The sequence below is a fragment of the Solanum pennellii genome, chromosome 1, assembly GCF_001406875.1.
Source record: "Solanum pennellii chromosome 1, SPENNV200".
Classification (NCBI taxonomy): domain Eukaryota; kingdom Viridiplantae; phylum Streptophyta; class Magnoliopsida; order Solanales; family Solanaceae; genus Solanum; species Solanum pennellii.
This window is the reverse complement of record NC_028637.1, coordinates 61,249,334-61,256,689: the sequence shown is the minus strand read 5'-3', so window position 1 is coordinate 61,256,689 and position 7,356 is coordinate 61,249,334. Positions and strand designations below refer to the sequence as shown.

The 7,356-nt window shown below is 33.4% G+C and overlaps 2 long non-coding RNA genes across 3 annotated transcripts; both read left to right on the top strand.

Moving 5' to 3' along the window:
- The first annotated feature begins 1,119 nt into the window (after window positions 1-1,119).
- On the top strand, window positions 1,120-3,452 carry LOC114075616. 2 transcript variants are annotated; one of them, XR_003576009.1, is made up of 5 exons: window positions 1,120-1,330; window positions 1,405-1,454; window positions 2,105-2,654; window positions 2,731-2,955; window positions 3,041-3,452. It is a non-coding gene; the product is annotated as an uncharacterized LOC114075616 (long non-coding RNA). The 2 variants fall into 2 exon arrangements; XR_003576008.1 differs by having other exon boundaries at window positions 2,105-2,955.
- Window positions 3,453-3,540: 88 nt separating this feature from the next.
- On the top strand, window positions 3,541-6,707 carry LOC114075585. Its single transcript, XR_003575944.1, has 2 exons — window positions 3,541-3,719; window positions 6,464-6,707. It is a non-coding gene; the product is annotated as an uncharacterized LOC114075585 (long non-coding RNA).
- The last annotated feature ends 649 nt before the right edge of the window (window positions 6,708-7,356 follow it).

Genomic DNA, 7,356 nt, shown 5'->3' with positions numbered 1-7,356 from the left:
TATATATATATATATATATATATATATATATAATCCACATTGAACGTTCACAAAAAATCTCTCATATTATTTTGTGTAAATCTTTGCTTAATTTTCTAAATTGATAATCATGAACAACTTACTTGTCGAATAACTAGTTCACTTAAAAGCATGAGCTCCTAGCTTGAATGTAAATATATATTTAAATTAATAAAATATTTATCTCATAAAAATTAGCTATTGAATAAACAATTAAAATTAAACTAATAGGAACTTCAACTAGCGTTATAACATGCCATTTGACATTTTCTTCGTCTCAAATACTAAAATTGTAATAATGAGTAAATAAGTAAAACAAAAGGGAAATGTTTATATATATATAAATAACTATTTTGAAGCAAACTTCTTGATAATATAAATCATATAAGTAGCACTGGTAAATAAATTTATTTTTTTGTCTTGAGCATCGAAAAAACAAATCCTGATGATTCTCTAAATTATGAAAAACGATATTCAGAAGCATATGTTCAATTCATATATTGGAACATTACACACTAATCTAGATATTAAGAAAAAATTAAATATTATACCATTAAAATTATTTTCCACGAGTACTTGAGGTTATGGAATATGCCCTCTTAAGATAGAATGATATATTTCATCAGAATAATGGTACCTCATATTTCGATGAACTTCGGACTCATTCAACGACAATAGATCATACTAAATAATTTAAATGCAAGAAGAAGAATAGAAGATTAAAAAAATTGTGGTTGAAAACTGAGATGAAAACCCTCTATTTATAGTCAACAAAAAGGATAGTATGAGCAAGTATTTTTTTTGCTTATCTGAAAATTCATCACTTTTCCGAGAAGTCACAACCCTTTGAAAAAGTCACCACTAATTAAAAAAGTCACAACTCATCAAAAATCACAACTCTTTGAAAAAATTCACAACTTATCGGATAAGACACAACTTATCAAAAAAGTCACAACCTTAGTCTCGGATATTATAGTAATTNTATATATATATATATATATATATAACTTTAAAAGCATCAACTCCTAACATAAAAGTGAAATTACGGAATTACCCTTTAACTAGAACCCAAAACACCGCTCCATTCACAACCATTCGCAAACGCTGCCAATTTCCCCTTCTCTGGAACATAGTCCTTCGTTCGGCATAAATGACCACTAGAAAACTCCACCACGTCAAATGCTTGTTCATTCAACAAACACTCCCGTCCATTATTTCCAAATAGACGTATCCCTCGCTTCGCATTATTTATAAATTATAAACACATGTGTTTCTATCTTACGAGCACACGTACATTACCTTTTACGGATAGGTTGTGATCCTTCAAAGTATGTCTTCCTGAATTTACCCTTTTCTTTCCCCTGTTTAATTGTTTTTCTGATGCAGATTAATCACAAACATCATCTCTGGGAAATTTCTCTGCTATATACCAAATTGTAAGTTTTCCCCTTAATTGTTTGATGTTCCATTAACACAACCTATTGCCCCATACAGTTAGTCTCAGCATACTTTAAAGTATACAATATAAATAACAATCATGCTCTAATATTGCATAAGAGTACAACCTAATCATTCACAGAAAAATTAAGGAAGTAAAAAACACAAGGTTCATATTATTTGTTCGACTAAGAATTTATGAAGTGAATGATAGGAGCACGTACAATGTTACTTGTCGTGATGAATTTTCAGCCACAAATGCTCTTCTATTTTGTATGCTTTTATGACTAATTCATGTATGATATCACTGGTCATTTGGTATGTTATATTATGCATAGTTACTTGCTAATTCAAACTTTAAGAATTACATCAAATTTCTTAACAGAGTAGTAACCATGTCTTTTGCATCATTTCCATATCAATGTTGCACTTTGATGATTTTCGCTTGTGAAAATTCATGTCAATTATGGAACGAATGGATGTCATCTTCATTCTTACTATTACTTTTTTCATATGAGTTTAGAGTGTCTCCTGTCATATGTATTTACAAGGTTGCTATCTGTTACTTCCGTTTTTTAATGCTTCCCTCAACATTGGTGCTAATACACATTTATGTGTGGCGTCAAGATTGTTTCCCTCATCTCCCCAGGTACCTTCACTCATCGACATTCAGCCCACATGACGACTGAAATAGAACTAGCAAAACAAAGTCAACTGATAAATAAAATAGCAAAACGTTATGATGATTCAGCGATGAGAATATTAGTTATTCGAAGGGGTTCAATAATACCTTACAAGAATTCAAGCCATAAAGGAATTTCAGAATGATAATATTAGTTGACTAAGAGGCAAGAACATTCATAGTTTTACAACCTTTTTATACTATTGTTCATGTTTTCCGTACTCATACACCCCCTCCCTTTGATTACTAATAGGGAACAAAGATTCAAGCTACACTAATTAATAAGCATATTGAAACATGGATGGTCTCCTTGAAGGCGAACAAGACTTACTATATTGCTAAAGGAGGCTTAGATCACGTCAACCCCAACTACTCTTCCGTGCATAAAGAAGTCGAATTGGCCTTTATAAACGACAGGATCATAGAGGAGACTAACCATGAAATTTCAACGCTCAAGTTCTCTAATGGCTTTGTATCATTGGTCCATGCTGAAAATTACCTAATGGGGTTATTCTAGGTAAGTAGCCACACCAATATGATGTTATATTCATCCTCTTACATTCCAAATCACTAATTTACATGAAGTGTTTCAGACTTGCTTTGTGTTTGAGTTTCTGTGAATCCCCTCATTCAAAATGAAAAAAGCAAGAGACGGAAAATAGTTTTTACAAATGATTCTAACAAATAATCGAGCACTGAGCATACAACTATTCCTCTATGGAGTCACTTTGCTGAAAATGACGGCTCATTCCTAGAAAAGTTGAAAGACGATAAACCTATACTTGGCTTATCTAACATTAGAGTCTCCATCTATAAAGGTATCTGACATACTATTCTATGTATTTATCACTTATGAACTTAGTGTAGTTGTTTAAATACTTTAACATCCTCTTCTGATAGTAGGGACTTTTGGGGTATCTACAATTCATGTGAGCAGCATCTTGATCAATCCAATGTTCTAAAAATCAATATACCTTCGAGTAAAGGGAGAGTCTACCTATAGCTAGGTCTTGTTTGATTATAGAAAATAGTCGAGTCGTTTTTTTACTTGTAAAGGGAGAGTCTCCCTCATTTATGCTTTCCTAGATTTTGTGTAATGAGAGGATTCCTCTCATAGGTACTTAGATGGTTAGGTTCCTTATTATTATGGGGAAGAGTTGGAGAACCTACTAAGGTTACTTAGTAGGTTACCAACTCTTGAACCACCAAACTATAGGTAAGGTTTATGTCCCCCTCTGTGTACTTTTGATTTATATCTATGATAAAGCCTGTGGTTGTTGCTAAGCCCCTGAACCCTTCAAGGGTCGTTCAAAAAAATTATTGTTCACCATTATTATTTCAAACCAAGTGGGAGAACTAATTTTTAAACTATACTTTAGCGTAGTATAAAAGTTAAACTCCTATGCACTGAAAAAACCTCCCTCTAAATGGGTGATAAAATTAACTAACCTCATTGTTAATACAGGCGTGAAATCATAAAGGCCGAGAACAAAGATATTACAGTAACACTAGTAGTAAAATGAGGAGAGCCATAGAATTGCCCTTGCCACATATTCTAGATGGGTTGTTGCCAGATTCACAGGTACATACTAAATAATACTTCAACTCTCCATAACTATTATTTGTTTCTATGTTCTAAACGTCATATTACATATGTTATAATGGAAATCTCCAGGATTCTACATACAAAATTAAATAAAAATTATAGACCTCCTCAATAAAGATGAACCATGGTATTCAACTTGCAAAATGTGTCACAAGAAAGTGAAATTTATAGACGAGGCAGCAGCATGTAACAATTGCAACATTGAAAACGTGGAATATAAAATGAGGTTAGACTTGGTTATAACTCCATTAAACATTTACAAATTACAAAGCACATTAACTTTATAGAATTAAATCATCATCTTACCTCGGAAATCCTATGACATAGATTAAAGACTCATGAAGTCGATAATGATAATTCAAGACCTAAATTATTGTATTCAACCTGTTTAGGAGGTATTAAGACCTAAACGTCAAGGGACGACCATGGCGTCCAGAGATTTGTGAAGATGACCTTCTATTTCTTAAGATGTTTCAAGGGGTTTAAAGAGTCGGATATAAGTCAAACTTGGTGAAAAGGCTTTGGATATACATTAGAATTTGTTTAGCGTTGAAACATCTAGTTACGACTCCGCGAGGATAACCCTAAGGGCCCTCAAGGAGGATCCTAAGATTTGACCTTTAAGTTGTCAAAAGAGATTGTGCAACCACGATGGGGACACCGAGCCATCATTTGAACAACACTCCTTCATTGGTGGCCTTTGGTCAAAACTTAGCCATTTTCACATGGCCTGAAAAAATGGGGTCTCTGTCCCAAAACCCTCTTGACCAGTACAGTCTGTGTTTTGGTTGATGGGGCGTCGATGGGGATTCGTCGTTTGACCCCTATTCAGTGTCTCCACACTGTTAAGTTAGGGGATATTTAGGTAATTGGTTAATCAATTAATTAAGGGTTAAGGTCTGTTATAATTAGTTAGTTTAGGACTATAAAAGGGTCCTAAGTCATTAAACTAATCTAACACTTCATAAATCCCAAAACACAAGCAACTCCCACTTCTCTCTAGTTTCTCTCACTACCCCGAAGACCCCCATTGAAGATCAAGATCAAGCTTCACTAGGGCTTAAATATCAAGGCTTTCTTCTACAATCTAAGAATTAACAAGGTATGGAAGCTATTAACTCTTGGGACTTCTTTCTCGAAGAGGTTCTTCAAAACTATGGTTTTCATACAATTTCATAGGTTATCTTTCAAATTTGTTTAATGTGATATTGATTTGATTTATACTGATGGATTATGTTTTTTTATTGGTGGATTGATTTAGTTCCTTAGACTTTGACCTAATTACTCTAAAAGATCCATGAATGTCCCTTTTCCCTAACCCAACTAGGAATTAGATTGATAGATGATTAGGTATGTTGTAATTGGATATGATATTGCTTAATTTACTATTATATGATGATGATGATTGAATTATTGTATAAATGTTGTGGAATTGAGGGTGAGTTCTTGGAGGATATTGTTGGAAGCCATTGGTAAGACTTTCAAGATCAAGAATACTTTACTTCAATTATGTTGGTCTATTCTTGATGATGATGTTCAATTGAAGTATGAATATGTGAATAGGATAGGAAGATGATGAGATGATGAATATAATAACATGTTATGAATATGATGAATGTGAGAGGATAATAAGGGTGTGATCATGAAAGATTGGAAGTGATTATCTTCTGCACCTTATTATTATTATTATGAGTATAATGTAATGATCTCCCTAAATGTTGGGTTATGATGAAAGAAAGTTCTTATTCTAAACCTGAGATTATGATCATGATTATACAAGGGGTTAGTCTCCTAAGGCCTATAATATAAACTAATGTTAAGAAAGATATAAATACACTTCAAAAAGGGAATATAGCTTAGACAGATTTTATAGTAACAATCTCTTGGTTCCTTAACTATGTGCTTCACAGGAAGACTATCTAGTGGATCCACCTAGATTCTACGATTATGGTTCTACCTTGTCAAGTAGAGAACCTTCTTTCTATGTAGGGTTTCATGACAACGGATTCCATGTTTACGTCACATGGTCTATTGTCGGTTATGGTGAATGTTCCCGAAGGTAAAATGAATATATGAAAGTAATAAGATGGAGAGTAACTAAGATGACTTAAGGGGTACTACTTAGTGTGGGTAAGGGTATGGAACTTACCTATGCATTTCACTAGTTGGCCTTGAGAGGAGTCCTAGGAGGAGTTCTTATGCACTTATGTTATGAATCAAATGTATAATGTTGATCTTATATGATGTTGGTTTCATTTGATGAACATGATATTGGTCTAAATCGCTATGTTTAATGATGACTACACATGATGTGATGTTATATGAGGCAAAGGCATTAATTATGGTCTCTTTGCTAACTTAGTTGGTTTATGTGGGGTTATGGGGTTTCATATGAGCATTGCACTAGTTGGATTGGATTTGGATTGTGAGTAAGGCTCTTGTATGCTTTGATAATATGAACTCTAGAACATGAAATGTTGATATGGCTTTATGATGATGTTATTCTTGTATATGGATATGAACATTTCTTAATGTTGTTGTGATTATTGACTTGTATATGCTCTTCTTCTGTGCATAAAGGCTTTCAAAGTAACCTAGCATACTTGTTAACAAAATGTCCCTTTGTGCATGTCTCAAAGATTTTACTTGCATATGTTTCCATACTTAGTACATGTGGTTTGTACTAAACCATATTCTCTTCTATTTCTACAATAATGTAGGTTCAGGCCATTGAAGAGCTTCAAGGCAATTTTAAAGGAAGACTTGGATAGTTCCCAACTTGTTGGTGAGTCCTCAAGTCTGAGGATGAAGCCTACTATTCTAGCTATGCTATTTGATTAGTCTAAAGACATTCTTCACTTGCTATATTGTAAGACTATGTTGTATTCTCTTATGAGACTTATTGTAATGATGTAAGGGTTATGTCCCAAATCTTGTACTCCTATGTTAGATGGTTTTGTGTGAGACAACTATGTAGTCTGTTTTAATATATGAGAAGTCTAAGTAAACTTTATATGTAAAATTTTAATTTTTCTGCATTTTTTCTACCTATGGTATGCAATGATGTATGCTAAGGGCTAGTCTAATACCTTTCGAGGACGAAGACATCAGTTACGTCTAGGGGGTACTCCCCGGTCGTGACAAGAGTACATACAATCAACTTTACTAAAGGAATGACGTAGAACCAACTGAATATATTCAATAGTTACATAGTTAATATGTACCTTGATGAAAACATTTCTACCTAACATATCCAATTATTTACCTCTTACGTAGAAGGAAGAATTTAAGAACTACCACAAATTGGTGTTGACTAAAGATAAGAATTTTACTTCCTTGTCCGAATTGATATGAATGAACCATATCCACTCCCCAAGGAGTTTAATTGCTCAAGAAATATATACATTGAAAAATGACGCACCAACTATTGTTGAGGATGATGAAAAAATAGCACCGCTGCGCACGAAGCGTGCGAAGAAAATCAAAGATGAATCACCCCAAAATCCAACAGAAGAAACCAAAAGCCGGAAAAAAGTAGATGTGTTTCCATATGATGTAAATAAACAATCTATGTATCTTATTACCTACTTATGTATGCTTTCATATTTGATAT